Source organism: Anabrus simplex, chromosome 12 (assembly GCF_040414725.1).
Source record: "Anabrus simplex isolate iqAnaSimp1 chromosome 12, ASM4041472v1, whole genome shotgun sequence".
In the NCBI taxonomy this organism is placed as follows: Eukaryota; Metazoa; Arthropoda; class Insecta; order Orthoptera; family Tettigoniidae; genus Anabrus; species Anabrus simplex.
Window position 1 is genome coordinate 72,827,727 of NC_090276.1, and position 19,099 is coordinate 72,846,825.

Sequence of the window (19,099 nt, forward strand, 5' to 3'; positions counted from 1 at the left end):
TTGAAAGTAAGGAATCACACACGTAGGCAAATCACATAACACTCACTCAACTCAAGACCAAGTACGCACTGATATAAAGGCTACAAAACAGACGCAACAAACAAATACTGCAGATGACTTCACTACAGAAGTGAGCTGCCGAGGGACTACGCGAGCAACACAGAAGAAGGAAAATGAAGAAAGGCAACGAGGCGATGGCTGTTCCCGTCATTGTGCCTCCTCCCTACGAATGTATTTATGAAAAAAGAAAAAGGAAATGTTATGTAGTTATTTTAATAACTCCCGGGGCAAGAAAATGTCTCATCCTTTTTATCTATCTTTCATAATACATTAACATTACAAAGTACAGTATGATATTCCTTAATTACGAGGAATTATGGGTGTCTCCGAGGGAGTGTGTTTACTCCTTGTAGGTCCATATGAGCTATAGGAATTAGAACATAGCACTCAAGGCACACCTTCATTGAACACACTTGACATGCTTACTGGTTTGAAGAGACTGCTGATCTTTTTTGTCTTCCTTTGACATTAATTTCTTTAATGATTAACTCACGCAGATGCCTCAGATGTTCGTAATATGCAGATATGTTTTCATTGTTGTTATCTTCAACGTATTTAAAGGCAATATTTCGATGGTCTTTAATTTCGCTAAGTTTTGGCGTAGGGTTAATAATATCACCTCCTTCATCCTGGTCATGTTCATCCTATTCAGAGCTTCCAGCAGTGCTCATCCTTGCAACGATCTCCTCCTCTTTTAAGATGCGATAACTTGGATCATCTTCATCTGCTTCTAGCCACAACTCAGTGTCTTCCAGGGTTGCTGAATTTTCACCACCTTGGTGGAAAGTGTTGTGAAAATCCTCCGTTTCCAGTCCAGCCTTATCTGGTTCAATCTGTTCATTTATTAAAAGTTTCTTCCACGAATTAATCAAAGTTGATGAATTTACATAGTTGACTGCAGATGCATGCGAAATTGAAAATCATGGATCGGAAATTGTAATTGCATTTATGTATTATTAAACGGCTGTCCGGATTAAGTGAAGTCCGAACTAATGAGGTTCTACTGGAACATCATTTTTGTTTAGAGGCGCGGAGGTGTGAGCTTGTATTCGAGGGATAGTACGTTCGAACCCCACTGTCGGTAGCCCTAAAGATGGTTTTCTGTGGTTTTCCATTTTCACACCCACGAACCTACTACGCTGGCGTAGCAGGGGGAGAGGTGGTACTCCCACGTGGCACGTCCCAGGTGGTCGATAGGGGAGCTCTAACCGGCTTACCGGTGGACTTGAGCGAAAGAAAATAGCTCTCGCGGACCAAACGCATAACGAACGCCCTGTGGGTCGGGGACGCAGACGAAAAATACACCCACGGTATCTCCTGCCTGTCATAAGAGGCGACTAAGGGATGATATTAGGATCATGTGGTTACCATTACGTGAGGAACACCACGGGTCAACGTTATATAGGAGCAGCACCATTATGAGAGAAACACTGCGGGTCTGTGCGTTGTTCGTGATAAATGTCATCGTATGCATTCCACCGGTCGGTTGCACTGTGTTCAGAATGGGTCTGTGTTACCTGTGAGTAGTACCACTTTATAAGGGGCACCACGGGTCTACCTTGCCTGTGGTTGGCACCACTTTGTGAGAAAAATCACGGGTTTGACTGGCATCCGTGATAAGTACCACTGTGATGAAAACCATGGGTCTGCATTGCCTGAGAGTAATACCACCATGAGCCTACGTTACGTGTGATTTGTACCGCTGTAGGAGGAACACTATGGTTCTACTTTACCAGTGATCAGTACTATTGTGAGGGGGCCGTGAGAAAAGACCGCTTCTGGCCCAGGGGTTAATGGGCAAGATGGCCGCCGCGCGCAGTCTACCTCTAGGGCTACTGCGCAAGATGGCCGCTACGCGCAATCTACTTCTAGCTACACGTTACGACCTCTGACACGTTAAGACAATATGATGTCGTCATCTTATGGAATACTGTCGAAAGAGGCTACTGAAAGGGGTACCTGACTTGAGAGAGCATGGGTTAGCGAACTCGGGGTCTTTAGCTGAGTCTAGGCATGATGTATGGTAAGTTGTTGTCTATCTAACTTCCCTTGGCTAACTCTTGTAGGACACTTTATTCCGGGGTGGTTGGGGGTCGAGCAGAGTAAAGCTCCTCCAGGGGCACCCTTGCCTTAGGTAGGAACCGAGCAACCTGTGCTGTTGTTGTGTCTGCATTGGCGAAATCACGGGGTCTTTAGCTGAGTCTAGACATGTGCGCTAAGCTGTTATGTATCTAACCTTCGTGACCAACTCTTGTAGGGGACACTTCAGCCCTAGGGGAGCATAGTAAATGTTACTTCTAAGGATTTGAAAGCGTGAAAATCAGAAAACTACGGAAACACATATTACACATACCGCGTAGCCAACTCTCACGGTAAACGATAATTTACAAAATATGAATATAGATAACGTACATCTTCTATCATTTGCTATGTGCGAAAATCAGAAACCACGGAAACGCATAATGCACGTACCGCGTAGCCAAGTAGCTGGTAAACGATAATTTACAAAATATGAATACAGGTATTGTACGACTTCTATGATTGGCTAAGTGCGAAAATCAGGAACCATGGGAACACATATTACACATGCCGAGTAGCCTAATCGCTCGGTAAGCGATAATTTACAAAATATGAATACAAATTACGTGACCTGGATTTTGGACCCCTTTAGATAAGTATCATCTCAGTACTTAAGGCAATATCCAGTGATGGTTTTTGTTTCGCGGTCATTCTTTTTATAGTCATTCGTTTTAGACTCTAGTCAGTGGATACATTTTGAAGTATTAATTTTCATTTCGTTCAGCTCGTACCATTAGGGGCCGATGACCTAGCTGTTAGGCTCCTTTAAAGAACAAACATAATCATCATCATCATCATCATAATTTTCACACCAGGAAACTGCTGGGGCTGTACGTTAAATTAAGGCCACGGCCGCTTCCTTCTCAGCCCTGACCCCTTCCTATCCCATTGTCGCCATAAGACCTTCCTGTGTCGGTGCGACGTAAAGCCAGTTTAAAAAATCCTTCTTTTTCTCTTGCTTCCCAAACATGCGCCACTGATGGGCTATCTTCAGTTGTTCATGAACGTTTTGGGAGATCACTTTCTCCAATGTGCCCCGTTCTTTTTGTCCACGGAAGTAATCATTTAGAAACTTGTGAAGAGAATTGATTGATTGATCCGGTTACATCATGGAAATAACAAACCAATTCAAGCGTATACTGTAGTCTTAACGAATTTGTGAGCAATGTACAACAATCAGAGGATGTCTGGTTCCGGCAGGTTATTGTTATGTAAGTGTATTGTCTAGCGTAGAGCAGGCACAGGCGGAACATCGCTCGCTTTAAGTGTGACGTCCAGCTTTCTGCGGCTGACTGGCCTTAATGAGAGCTAATGCTCCAAATGACTTACTTTTCGCCGCAGGTAACAACACTACAGCAGGCTTTTTTTAAAGTCTCATTCTCCTATTCTAGGTATCATAGTGCAGGCTTGCCAACTTCTCAACTCCGCTCTCCGGAACATGATGATAGTTTAGTTTAGTATCTCACGCCTGAAAAATGTTAACACGTAGTATTTACAGAAGAATGGAAAGACAAGTTGAAGCTGAGATGGGAGAAGATCACTTTGGCTTAGAAGAGTAATGTAGAAACATGTGAAGCAATCCTCACTTTACGTCCAGAGGATCGAGGACAAGCCCAAGTACATGGCGTTCGTAGATTTAGATAAGGCATTTGATAATGTTGATTGGACCAAGCTATTTGAGATTCTAAAGGCGATCAGGATCAGATACCGAAAACGAAGAATGATCTACAATCTGTATAAAAATCAGTGTGCAGTGATAAGAATCGAGGGCTTTGAAGAAGCAACAGTTTAGACAAGAGTGAGGCAAGGCTGTAGTCTGCCCCCCTCCCCTTCTTTTCAGTGTTAATATAGGAGAGGCGGTAAAGAAAATCAAAGAGGAATTTGGAAAGGGAATCACAATCCAAGGAGAGGAAAGTATATTACTTTATCTGAAACTGTAGAAGGTTTGAGAAATTGCTGAATAGTATGGACATAGTCTTGTGTAAGGAGTACAAGATGAAAATAAATAAGTTCAAACCAAAAGTAATGGAGTGCAGTCGAACGAAGTCTGATGATGCAGGAAATATTAGATTGGGAAAGGAAGTCTTAAAGTAAATAGATTAACATTGTTACTTGGGTAGTAAAATAACTAACGATGGCAGAAGTATGGAGGGCATAAAATACAGACTAGCACAAGTAAGAAAGGCTTATCTTAAGAAATTTGCTCACTTCGAATATTGATATCGAAATTATAAAGAAGTTTTTAAAGACTTTCATCTTGAACGTGGCATGTTTTGGAAGTGAAACTTGGACAATAACTAGCACAGAAAGAAAGAGAATAGAAGCTTTTGAAATGTGGTGTTACAGAAGAACGCTGAAGGTGATATCGAATCACGATTGAATAGATACTGTGAGAGGAGATCGATTTGGCTAAATTTGACCACAAGAAGAGGGAGAATGATAGGACACATCTTAAGACACCAAGGACTTGTTCAGTTGGTGTTTGAGGAAAGTGTAGGCGTTAAAGAACGGTAGGGGTAGACCAAGGTATGAATATGACAAGCAGATGTAGGATGCAGTAGTTATGGAGAAATGAAAAGCTTAGCATAGGACAGGGTGGCATGGAAAGCTGCATCAAAGCAGTCTATGGACTGACGACTCCAAGAACAACAAGAACAGCTACAACAACAACTACTACTACTTTTTGTGTAGGTTGACTATTTAGGTTTGTAACATTAAAACAGTCTTCGGTAACTGAAAAATATTTGGTTCCCGTAGATCTTGACTGCATTTTTCTCCTGCTTCTGGCGCAACCTCTCTTTCCACAGGCATGCTTGCTTTAGTACATGCACGTGACAGTTTCTTTGTGAAGCTTGATTCTTTCAACCTTGCACAGGGTTATTCATTATTATCTCCTCATTGCCGGTTTGCCAGCAAGGATTGCATGTATTTCAAGCCTTGTATCTGCACATTAACTTATTTTCGGGCGACAAGGGGAGATGTTTTCATATATATAAACTGCGGGTTGCATAAATCCGAAGAATTAGGGGCAGTTGATCAACCCGATAAACTGTACTGTGACATGTTTCTTTTTCATCCCTTATCCTCTTTACTCAGCATGTCAGAGGCGGGCATTTATATCATCTTAAAATGACTTATGTGAACACACCACTTTGCTTTTAATATGGATAGGTTTTTAGGCTGGGGTCTATCTGGAATTTGCGTAATGAATTTTGCGTAGACAGAAAGCCGACAGTGTGGTAACCAGGCAACCAGTGTTCGTCACCTTCTTCCTCACGTTAAATCAATGCCTTCTGTATACAGTAGTTACAAATTGTTGTAAACAAGATAAGGTTTACAAGAACACAACTTATTTATTTGCTTCACACATAATTCTACAGTATGTACAGGAATAAAACATAAAATTGTCTTGAAGCAAAATAGATGATTAATCTTGAGAGAGTTTCTGTTTCTATACACTATGTACACTCTGAATGTATTTACACTCGCTGCTATCTTGAAAAGATAGTTCTTGTGAAAGATATAGTTCGTGATAGTTGAAAACTATCATTTGCACTAGCATAGATTAGCTAAGAGAATTCCTTCATAAGCTTGTACTAAATGAAAGCTATGTTCACAATTAGAGAATCTAATGTGTGCGTCGGAGCTTGAGTGAGCTTGGGGATGTGTGGCATACAACATCGGGGCTCGACATGGATGAAGGAACGGGAAAGTGGAGTAGTGACCTGAGGTGAAACCTCATACTACCAGAATTCCGTGCACCTGGTCGAGACACATTTTTAAGAGGAGTAGCCTCCGTGTTCGACGTTCAGTGTATTCTGGAGCAGGACACTGGGGAGAATCCTCATGAGTGACAGACAGGGAGCTCCTTATATATTGCACACGACGTAACAGACACGCGCACTGAAGACTGCGCGTCGAGTCTCGAATGATCCACGCTTGCGTGCGTGCGGCAGGCTGGCGCTGAGCGAAGAGAGCGGAGGACATACAACACAAATGGCGCCGTGTTTTAAACGAGTTTACACTGTCTTTGACTGGCGTTTCGTCTAGGACACAGCAAAGCCCCTTACACACGGTAACGTCACCGAAGGCAGCAGAATTTTTTCTGCTAATTATTGTGAATATTTAGGCCATACAATTGTGTGTTAAATCAGCGACCATTTTGTTGGACGTAGATAATGTTGCTACTGTTTATCGCCCTTGAGGGTGGAGTGAAATGAAGCATGTCGTAAGAGGCTACTAAGACTGGCGTCTTTAAAAGTAGGAAAGATCACAATATGAAGATAAAGTTGGAATTCAAGGGAACAAATTGGGGCAAATATTCATTTATAGGAAGGGGAATTAGGGATTGGAATAACTTACCAAGGGAGATGTTCAATAAATTTCCAATTTCTTTGAAATCACTTAAGAAAGGGCTAGGAAAACAACAGATAGGGAATCTGCCACCTGGGTGACTGCCCTAAATGCAGATCAGTACTGATTGACGAGGGAAACAACCAAAGATCCTGTACTTGCTCTTTCGTCTAAGTCCAAAAACATATCTACGGTTCTATGCTTGTCCTTGTAGCTGAGAAATGTACATATATCTTTCTTTGTTTCTCACACTCCGCGTTTAGAGGAATTTCATCATCATCATCATCATCATCATCTGTTTACCCTCCAGGGTCGGTTTTTTCCCTCGGACACAGCGAGGGATCCCACCTCTACCGCCTCAAGGGCAGTGTCCTGGAGCTTCAGACTCTTGGTCGGGGATACAACTGGAGAGAATGACCAGTACCTCGCCCAGGCGGCCTCACCTGCTATGCTGAACAGGGGCCTTGTGGAGGGATGGGAAGATTGGAAGGGATAGGCAAGGAAGAGGGAAGGAAGCGGCCGTGGCCTTATGTTAGGTACCATCCCGGCATTCGCCTGGAGAAGAAGTGGGAAACCACGGAAAACCACTTCCAGGATGACGGAGGTGGGAATCGAACCCACCTCTACTCAGTTGACCTCCCGAGGCTGAGTGGACCCCGTTCCAGCCCTCATACCACTTTTCAAACTTCGTGGCAGAGCCGGGAATCGAACCCGGGCCTCCGGGGGTGGCAGCTAATCACGCTAACCACTACACCACAGAGGCGGACCGTTTAGAGGAATTTACGTGAGAAATTCTGTTACCTGTCCTATCCAAGCAAGTACTACATTCTGATTCTTATTGACTACTCTTTGCTAACGAATTATAAGAACTTTTCCAGGGCGATGATAATACACTTACTACCGGTTCGACAAGAATGAACCGAAACCGTCATTAACAACCTATGTTTTAATGAGACCGCGCGACATGACGCAACAATGTCTGTATTTCACTCTCCCGACTTGACATTAATAACTTTACCTGATATACTATGGTGAAGCAATGTGGATGCGTTGCTTGAGATGGAAGATTACATTTGATTCCGGGAGAGTTGGCAAGCCTGTATCAGAAAGTTCACCAGTGTAACCATAATTTCCTCAGAAACATCTTTTCTGTTACTGTCGATGTTGTGGTGGTGGTGAATATTGTTTAAGGAGGAAGTTGAACTGGGTAATCAATCTCTTAACTGTAATCAAAGGAAAAGTGGAAGAGGTCTTCTCGAAGTAAGTACCGGCGAAAGAAAGGCGAAAGTCGCGAAAAATTTGACTGGTCGGATCTTCTTGTTGTTGTTATTGTGTAATTGTGGTTTAACTTTACTTTAGTGCTGCCTCTGTGGATCAGCGGTAGAGTGTCGGCCTCCGGATCCCAAGATAGCGGGTTCAAACCCGGCAGAGGTAGTCGGATTTTTGAAGGGCGGATAAAAGTCCATTCGACACTCCATGTCGTAAGATGTCGGCATGTAAAAGATCTCTGGTGACACATTTGGTGTTTACCCGACAAAATTAATTAAATCTCAGCCATAGACGCCCAAGAGAGTTTCGGTTTACTCGATCTGCCATCTAGTGGGGGCCTAGAGTAAAACGGAACGTACCGAGCTCGATAGCTGCAGTCGCTTAAGTGCGGCCAGTATCCAGTATTCGGGAGATAGTAGGTTCGAACCCCACTGTCGGCAGCCCTGAAAATGGTTTTCCGTGGTTTCCCATTTTCACACCAGGCAAATGCTGGGGCTGTACCTTAATTAAGGCCATGGCTGCTTCCTTCCCACTCCTAGCCCTTTCCTGTCCCATCTGTGTCGGTGCGACGTAAAACAACTAGCAAAAAAAAAAAAACCGGAACGTCGAAATTGACGAGCAGACAGCCAGATGGCGTCAAATTGAAACTTTATCACTTTTGATGTTAAGCTAGTTGTAAGCTCAACCTATAGTAGTGTAAGCTGTAGTGTTAAGCACTGGAAATGCATAACTTGTGTGTGAATTTGTATGTTGCTGGAGATTGTTAAACTAGTTTTTCTTCTTGTGTTATTTTCTTTCCATGGAATTGCTTGTTGTACTCTTCGTGTTGGGTAATTATCTTTTAAATTTGCTTTATTATCACAGTATTGTAAGTAAACATTGCCACCGAGATATTACCCAGTTGCGATGTATTAGTTAATAATAATGCTTCTGTGAATGAAAGTAAATATGTTCTAAGTTCAAGTCTAAGAATAAATTCATCACTAGTTTTAGTTGGTTATCTTCCTTCCGGTTCATTGTTTAAATATTTTCTAACATTATGTTCTCTTCCATAGGTAACAACCGTTGCATCCTCGTTTTGAGACGGAAGTAAAGGAGAAGAGATGCTGTATCTATAAATCCAGAATTCATCATTCATTTTATAAGGTGAGAGACTCGTTGGGTAATCAGTCACGATTGATCTGAATTTAGGGCAGTCGCCCAGGTGGCAGATTCCCTATCAGGTGTTTACCTATACTTTCTTTAAATTATTCCATAGAACTTAGAAATGTATGGAACATTGAAAAAGTCCTCAGGCTGTTCCCAGTCATGCCACGGGTCAGGAATGCAATGAATTAAGCTCCCATCTAGCGGCAAGGATAGGAATTGTGCCGGCTTTTTAAGCTTGTCGCACTGCTCTAGGGCAGTGATTAATGACTGACAGATGAAATTAAATTATGGTGGAGAGTGTTGCTGGAATGAAAAATGACGGGGGAAAACCTGTTCCGCCTCCGTTTTGTCCAACACTAATCTCACATGGAGTGACCGGGATTTGAACCACGGAACCCAGCTGTGAGAGACCGACGCGCTGCGGCCTGAGCAACGGACGCTATTTATCGAACATTACCCTTCATAAATTATTCCAAATCCCTAATTCCTCTTCCTATGAATGAATATTTGTCCCAATTTGTCCTCCTGAATTAATCTCCGTCTTATGATATTTCCTACTTTTAAAAACTCCACTCAAACTTATTCGTCTACTAATTTAATTCCACGCCACTGACAGTCGGAGGTGGGGTGAGTGGCTCAGACAGTAGAGCGCTGGTCTTCTGACCTCAGCTTGGCAGGTTCGATCCTGGCTCAGTCCGGTGGTATTTGAAGGTGCTCAAATACGTCAACCTCATGTCGGTAGATTTACTGGCACGTAAAAGTATTCCTGCGAGACTAACTTCCGGCACTCGGCGTCTCCGAAACCCGGAAAGTACTGTAGTTAGTAGGGCAAAACATTATTATTATTATTATTATTATTATTATTATTATTATTATTATTATTATTATTATTATTATTATTATTATTATTATTATTATTATTATTATTATTGGTAGCTCGAAGCATTCTGCTTTAGTCCGACAGCTCGTCTCCTTACCCCCGTTCTTCCCAACCCAAAGTTTGCAAAATTTTTGTGACAGTACTCGTTTGTCGGACATCACCCAGAACACATCGTGTTGCTTTCCTTTGGATATTTTTTAGCTCTCGTATCAAGTAATCTTGGTGAGGGTTCCACACACAGGAACCATATCGTCGCTTAAGGAAAAAAAAAGACACTTTTCCCCTTTGCGAAAATCAAATGATGATAAATATCTCTCCCGGTCAAGGCTTCTAATTTCAGATAGCAACCAGCCGCAAGACATAGTCTGAACGGTTGCTAGGTAACGTTACCTTACATCATGCCTGCACGGTTGCTAGGTAACGTTACCTTACATCATGCCTGCACGGTTGCTATGGTTACATTTCCGTCACACATTTTGTCGCGCCGCATTACACAAATAAGACATATTTATGTATTAAACAACCTCATATTGTAACCTTTTGATGATAATAATAAATAAAATCATGAATAAAAATATATAAATAAAATTACTCAAAAACTTAATAAAATTAATAAGCATAATTAACCGAAATGTCCGTAGTATGGGCGCCAGAGTTCACCAGAATGGATCCCTCGAATTTAGATAAGAGCATGATAAACTTTATATCCCAGGGCGTGTACATAATGCTGCGTACTGGTACATCTGCTGCAGGCCTTACCTAACCTCCTGAAAACGACTAATTAGGTAGGAACTGCACCTAGGTTCATCAATAACACTGATTCTAAAATAGCTAACTATATTCTGAACAAATTCCGTGCATGAGCACCTCATCAACATACAACATTATACATATAATATACACATAAAATATTGCTGGAAGACTCCATATTTACAACAACAACAATAATAATGAAAATCGTGGGAAAACGAAAGCGAGAACTAAGTTACCATTTGTAAATAGTCCGATGAACAATGTACATGTATGAAGATAAATACCCTTCACTGTCTCTATATCAATTCGATTTACCGATTCTCATAATCGGCAGTTATCACATCACACAGATACTGTACCTTGTACTACTGTGTTCACATATTTTAACACTTGTAAAGATATATACACACGTCTGTCGATCCTCAACATAAATTATGGAAAGTCTGAGATAGCTTTCACCAACATACAATGCTAGGCCACCACAAGTGCTACAATACTTAATGCGCAAGCACTCTCCACAATCAGCCACTTTCCACGAACATAAGAAGACTACGCTCCACGAACGTTTGAAGTCCAGTCCATTGCAGCCGTGTCACTCCAGTACCGTGTATCAGCACCACTTCCTTCCCGTACAGTATGTCAGTTGTCGTTCCTTCATACAGTGTTACTGCTTGTAGTTGTAGTAGTTGTCTTCCTTCTCGTTCCTTTACAATCACCCATACAATGTTCCTTACAATGTCTCTGGTTGCCGCCGTATGATCAACCTTTATAGACATCAACATCCCCCTCCTCTCAGATGATACGTCTGGATTGGTGCTTGCCAGCCAATCATGAGTAAACCTCTTCTTTCTCCCAAGTTATAAACAAACACTCGGGAGTTTTACATGAATCATCAAATTTCCCTGGTACAACAACAAGCTCATCTCATCAGGCTGGGATATATACATGACTAATGGAATTACCCGACACAAGTACATCACAACAAACACTGAGGTAGCCATATGACTCATTCAAATTACCAGAGTTATTAAAGCAATGTTTTCCCACTCGTGCAAAACAAATTACTCATACCTACATATGTGGATATCTTCCAGCTTACCAATATAAATGGCAAAATATACAAATGAAATACTGATAATAATAATAAATCGAATACTGACAATAATATCTCTAACTTCTACATATAATTCGGGGGTGTGATATATGTACTATCACAATATCTGACAATGCTCTTTCTGTCCATTATTTCTCATAAGATTGGTTACGCCTTACAGCCATACATGAATATGCAGTCCATCAGATATTCAGTTAATGTTAAATGCAATATATTGTAAGAGTACGTAAATACTTCATGCCAATATACAATCCTACAGTATAGGATTAATTTTCCTTTACACATACGCATAAAAAATGAAGACAACGAAAATTGTTCTGATGGACTGCATGTCCATATATGGCTGGAAGGTGGGACCAGTTTTAAGGAAAATTCTGGACAGGAAGAGCATTGTGTGATATGAGGTTGTGTTTCGTAAGCGACGATATTGTAGGGAAGGGGATGTCGTACAAGAGACGACATCCTCACTACAACCCCTAAATACCCTCTTGAATGTGTGAAGAGATCTGTAATCTTTATTATTTTACAACCATGTTAATGTGATTATCCTTATATTAATACCTAAGTACTTACTGTGATCCCCGCAGGGTACTCTCACAACAATAATACAGTAATTAAACCCGAGAGGAATTTTCCTTTTGGTGAAACTTGAGTCTCTTCATTTATCATCATACCATTGTCTGCTGTCCATCTCAGAACATTGTCGAGGTCTTCTGGCAGCCGCTCACAAACCTGCATAGAGTACAACATGATCCGCGGAAAGCCTCATCTCTGATTCCAGTTCTTTAGTCATAGCGGAGTGGGCGAAATAAAACTCGCCCGGGAAATATTTACAATAGGACTGACGTGGGATTGAACATCACAGAAGATGCCGGAAATGGCGTCATCTCAAGAAATGAAGATCCAAAAGTCCTGAAACCACTTCACAAAGAAACCACCGAGAGAACTCAACATGCGAAGGTTCTTCTGGGTGCTTTAACGCATGCACAACATTAAATTTGTGAGGATACAGATGCAGGTCCTTTCTGACCATGTTTGGACATAACGACTCTTGTTCCCTACTTGCACAGATAAACGGCCTAGAGATTTCGTTCCAGGCTCTCCTTCACTCGAGCAATGTTTTCAGGTGTTCGCACTCTTTTCAGATAGTTGCGCTTTATATTCGCTACAGAGCCTCAACAAAACTCTGGGAAATTGTTTTTAATGGAATTCGCCCCCCCCCCCCAAATCCGTGGACTTAAATCCAATTCAGCTGCTATGGCAGCAGTTGGATCGGCAGGTCCGAAAAGAGTGTCCTTCTTCACCGGAAAAGCTGTGAGACATCTTGCAGAATGTCTGGCAAAGTACACCTGCGTTAGTATTAGGAAAACTTGTTCTCAGAACGCTTAAAAGAGTACTTGCAGCAAAGGGTTTGATGTGCTTTCGTGATCTGTGGGAGTAAATGTGTACATACTGTTTATTTCCTGCTCAGATGTAATGTGTATATATATATATATTTGTCAATTCCTTGCATAGGTATGTTGTTTTCTTTCAATCTCAGTCTATTATTTAACAGTTCAATGCTTGTCCGGAAACTTTTGGCCGGCAGTGTGTGTATGTCTAGTCGTAGCAAAACAGCATCAGGGCGCTTCGTAAAGACGTTCCTGTTGTTGATAGTAGTAGCAATGTTTCTTATATTACAAACACAGTGAATGGACACTCATCACCCGGAAATACGTAAATAATTTTTAAATATTTATACATGCAAGTGTCCTTGAAAAAGGTTCCAGTATTTACAGCGGATACAGCACGCAGCGAACGATGGAAGAAATGTCCTATATACTTCGGTCGCAAGCCCAATAACTTCGGAAATATGATCCGCTAGCATTTTTTATCTGTTCTTCATAACATATGACCGCCATCCCTTGCAGTGCAGCCTTCCACCCTACCCACATGGAATCACATCCCTGGCTGTTGGCGGATTGCATCACAGGCACTGAACACGCGTTCTCGTAGTGTATCCAAATCATTTATGGGGACGGCATTGACCATGATCTTTACAAGTCCCAAAGCCTAAAATATAAAGGGTTAAGGTCAGGCGAACGGGAAGCCCAAGCTATCGGCCCTCCCTGACCAATCCATCGCTCATGGAAGGTGTCACATAACCCTACGATGAAAATGGGCCGGTGCCCCATCATATTAAGACCGTGATACAAGATGCTAGTAGGATTACGACCAATATTTACGTAGGAGCGTATTTCTGTCGTTTCTTGCCTACGACCTTCCGTAAATTATTGGAACGTGGTGATCACTGAGATAGCGGACCATAACTCCGAAGTTACTGGGTTTGCAATCAAAGTTTATAGGACCTTCCTTTCCTTCGTTTCTTGCGTGTTGCGTCCTCCGTAAATTTTTGAACCTTTTTCAAGGACACTCTCCATACATACTTTATTTTATTTTATTTACAAGATTCCTCCAATACTGAGGCTACCTGATGGATAGGGTATACCAGAAGACACTGATACGTAAAATAAAATACAGTTTTAAATTAAATAAACCTAGACCTTTATTCGAAAACCATGTACTGAAAATAAATTAACCCCACTTCACAGAAAATGGATGCCCGGGTGCACTTAACCCTAGTGTTATGACACTAGTGCGGCCATAAATTTCATGCAGTAAATAATAATAATAATAATAATAATAATAATAATAATAATAATACAAGGCTCCGGCAAGAACTAGTACAGGTCTTTCGAGTTAACGCTCATAGCGACCTATGCGTCCGTGAGAACGTGAGGATGAAGTCTAATGTTGAATACAGCACACCACACACGCGCGTCCCGTCTGCAAGGCAGACGAAAAAAAATTAAGATTGAAACCCGGACTTGGCCGTGAATCGAACCTGGGATTTCTTTGACTACAGTAAAGGCCAGTCTGCTAACCAGTATTAATAATATCATCTTGGCCGCTGTATGGTTGTGTACGGAGAGTTGCATAAGTAGTCGGCGTTCTAACCAGTTCTTTCTTTCTTTCTTTCTTTCTTTCTTTCTTCCGTTTATTCTCCAGGATTGGTTTTCCCTCGGACTCAGAGAGGGATCTCATCTCTACCGCCTCAAGGGCAGTGTCCTGGAGTGTGAGCCATTCGGTCGGGGATACAACTGGGAAGCAAGACCAGTATCTCGCCCAGGTGGCCTCACCTGCTATGCTGAACAGGGGCCTTGTGGGGAATGGAAAGATTGGAAGGGATAGACAAGGAAGAGGGAAGGAATAGGTCGTGGCCTTAAGTTAGGTGCCATCCCAGCATTTGCGTGCAGAATAAGTGGGAAACCACAGAAAACGACTTCGAGGATGGCTGAGGTTGGAATCGAACCTCCCTCTACTCACCGTGTCGTCTCAAAACTCACGAATTCCAGGAAGAGGATTAGTAAGAATAGGTTTCTCTACCTCGGCCAGTCTCAAAATTCACGAGCAGGACCAGTTCTTCTTTGAATGGATAAACGTCGACCCTATTAGTGATGGGATAATGGAATACTTTTAATAATCGAATAACTTCCATCCAATTATGTAAATAATCGAAAGAATAATAAATTTAAATAATGGAATGAGTTTCAAATATATTTCAGTTATATCGCACAGAATAATCGGATGCGTTATGAATAATATTTTTCGGTTTAAGTGTGTCGGGTAGATGATTTATTGAAATAAGCGAATAGAAGAACTCTTACGAAAAATAGAAATACTAAATGAGTGAATTAACTGTCTTGCTCATAACCCTGAGAGTAACACCATACGTTTTTCTGACGTGTTGTGCGAATGAATGCCATCTATTCCTCTTAAGGAGGGGAGAGTTACCCCCTCCACCACCTCTATTCCTTGTTCATTCCATCTGGTAACTTTAATGTAACTTTAAATAATATGCTTAGAGTGACACGTGTTCGAAACGTGTGGTATAACTAAAGCGATATTTATAGACGTGTTACTGTCAGGGTTAAATATCTCTCAATGCCGCCTTCTGGCCGCATAATGGAACTAAGTCGCAGTACTACGAACTTACAGTTTCTTTTAACTAGCAACGGGCAATATACACTGACTGACAGAGCAAATGCAACACCAAGAAGGAGTGGTCAGAACTTTATGTCAATTGCAGGGTAGACTGACGTCACTGAGGTATGCTCATGATGTGAAATGCGCCGCTGTGCTGCGCACGTAGCGAACGATAAATGGGACACGAAGTTGGCGAATGGCCCACTTCGTACCGTGATTTCTCAGCCGACAGTCATTGTAGAACGTGTTGTCGTGTGCCACAGGACACGTGTATAGCTAAGAATGCCAGGCCGCCGTCAACGGAGGCATTTCCAGCAGACAGACGACTTTACGAGGGGTATGGTAATCGGGCTGAGAAGGGCAGGTTGGTCGCTTCGTCAAATCGCAGCCGATACCCATAGGGATGTGTCCACGGTGCAGCGCCTGTGGCGAAGATGGTTGGCGCAGGGACATGTGGCACGTGCGAGGGGTCCAGGCGCAACCCGAGTGACGTCAGCACGCGAGGATCGGCGCATCAGCCGCCAAGCGGTGGCAGCCCCGCACGCCACGTCAACCACCATTCTTCAGCATGTGCAAGACACCCTGGCTGTTCCAATATCGACCAGAACAATTTCCCGTCGATTGGTTGAAGGAGGCCTGCACTCCCGGCGTCCGCTCAGAAGACTACCATTGACTCCGCAGCATAGACGTGCACGCCTGGCATGGTGCCGGGCTAGAGCGACTTGGATGAGGGAATGGCGGAACGTCGTGTTCTCCGATGAGTCACGCTTCTGTTCTGTCAGTGATAGTCACCGCAGACGAGTGTGGCGTCGGCGTGGAGAAAGGTCAAATCCGGCAGTAACTGTGGAGCGCCCTACCGCTAGACAACACGGCATCATGGTTTGGGGCGCTATTGCGTATGATTCCACGTCACCTCTAGTGCGTATTCAAGGCACGTTAAATGCCCACCGCTACGTGCAGCATGTGCAGCATGTGCTGCGGCCGGTGGCACTCCCGTACCTTCAGGGGCTGCCCAATGCTCTGTTTCAGCAGGATAATGCCCGCCCACACACTGCTCGCATCTCCCAACAGGCTCTACGAGGTGTACAGATGCTTCCGTGGCCAGCGTACTCTCCGGATCTCTCACCAATCGAACACGTGTGGGATCTCATTGGACGCCGTTTGCACACTCTGCCCCAGCCTCGTACGGACGACCAACTGTGGCAAATGGTTGACAGGGAATGGAGAACCATCCCTCAGGACACCATCCGCACTCTTATTCACTCTGTACCTCGACGTGTTTCTGCGTGCATCGCCGCTCGCGGTGGTCCTACATCCTACTGAGTCGATGCCGTGCGCATTGTGTAACCTGCATATCGGTTTGAAATAAACATCAATTATTCGTCCGTGCCGTCTCTGTTTCTTCCCCAACTTTCATCCCTTTCGAACCACTCCTCCTTGGTGTTGCATTGTTACTGTCAGTCAGTGTACCTACTTTAAGCTGATGTCGTCCGGCTGCCAGCGTTTGGTCCATGGGGTCCAGTGGGTCTCGGGTTCGATTTCCGGTCGGGTAAGAGATTTTTAACTTTCATTAGTTAATTGCTATGGCTCGAGGGATGGCGCGCGGCTGTGAGCTTGCATTCGGGAGATAGTAGGTTCGAATCCCACTATCGGCAGCCCTGAAGATGGTTTTCCGTAGTTTCCCATTTTCACACTAGGCAAATGCTGAGGCTGTACCTTAATTAAGGCCACGGCTGCTTCCTTCCAACTCCTAGGCCTTTCCTATCCCATCGTCGCCATAATACCTATCTGTGTCGGTGCGACGTAAAGCCCCTAGCAAAAAAAAAAACATCCACAGTATCCCCTGCCTGTGGTCATCGCAAGCACCTGCTGTCCGGAGTCGTGAATTTTGAGACTCATTAGAATGTTTACTTTAGCTACCAGTTTGTAATCGTGAGTTTTAATACTATTTGTAACTAATTTTAGCCCGTGAGTTTTGATACGTAACCCTACTCACTTGACCTCCCGAGGCAGACACCGTTCCAATTTTGAAATTTATTGACAGAGCCTGGAATCGAACGCGGGCTTCCAGGGGTGGCAGTTAATCACACTAACTACTACAACACAAAGGCGGACATTCTAACCAGTTACCACATGACATTCTCGGACCTAATCATGCCTGTTTTCGGCTACATCAAGTACGAAGAAGTGTTGTTAGTGCAGTAGTTTTGACGTGATTCATCGAACAAAGGCTTTTACACGTAAAATCGTAATTTCCTCGGAAACTTCATTTTATGAAAATTGTTATCATTTACCCATTTTAGCAAATAGAAGTTGAGCAAGATTAGTGCATACCTACGGGGGGAGTGTCAAATAAAAACTGGTCGCCTGCCAAAAAAAGCATAGTATGACATTTCGTACTTCAAAAGTATTCACAAGAACTGTTAAGACATTTATCTCACCGATCTATGAGAATGTCAATCCCATGATTGTGTGTAACTTGATGCTACTGAGATAACTATGGTCATAATATTGAAAGATATGTTCTGACAGCTTTATCGCGTTATACCGGGCGAGTTGGCCGCGGAGCTTGCATCCGGGAGATAGTGGATTCGAGCCCCACTGTCGGCAGCCCTGAAGATGGTTTTCCGTGGTTTCCAATTTTCACTCCTGGCAAATGCTGGGTCTGTGCTTTAATTAAGGCCACGACTGTTTCCTTCCCAATCCTAGGACCTTTCTATCCCATCGTCGCCATAAGACCTATCTGTGTCGATACGACGTAAAGCCAATTCTGAATGTTTAAAAAAGAAGTATCGCGTTATGCGAAATACATAGCCGTGTGCACTCTCCGGGCACCGAACGCCTGAACCTAAATATTCGAGTTATAGAGAATTCGCCTTGCACAGACACGCACACATTGAACTGGACCCATTTTCAACTGTTATCCGGGCTGCGATAAGCGTTTGATGTGTACAGTAGATGTCGTAGTTCCATTGTTGCGTGGCCGGAGCAGGGCAGGCAGGAGCTGACTGATGACGCATGGGGCAAGCCCTGAGGCAGTGACATAGCGGAACCTAACTCCTGACTGACCGAGGTGGCTGACCCCGACTACATCTAGCACACTATGTTCCTCCATATGTCACCAACATCCGTATGGCCCTCTCAACACAGATATCCGGGTTCACTTCCCCGTCGCATCTTTCCCTATTTCTGTATCTTTCTGCGCGATGGGTGCCTGCCTGAGTATTTACCAAGCCGTGTGTGGTTCAAATCCCGGTAAGTGAACTGAGGATTTTCACGTAGAATTTCTCAGAGGGTCTGCCTGGTCAAGCGGGACACACGAGCCGTGCTCTGCCGTTGTCATAGATACCATACACCAATGTTAATACATGAGAGCTAAGTGCCGAGCAAGGTGGCGGTGCGGTTAGGGGCGCGCA

At 43.3% G+C, this 19,099-nt stretch overlaps 1 protein-coding gene across 2 annotated transcripts in view; it reads left to right on the top strand.

Moving 5' to 3' along the window:
- The window catches only part of LOC136884434 (protein scribble homolog), a 261,405-nt gene that overhangs the window by 70,842 nt on the left and 171,464 nt on the right, over positions 1-19,099 (top strand). The window contains exon 2 of one of the 2 annotated variants that reach the window (XM_067156597.2): positions 8,817-8,907. The exons of the other annotated variant lie outside the window; for it this stretch is intronic. The gene's annotated coding sequence lies outside the window, so the exon portion shown is untranslated. The remainder of the gene's footprint in view (positions 1-8,816; positions 8,908-19,099) is intronic. 2 annotated transcript variants of the gene reach the window in all.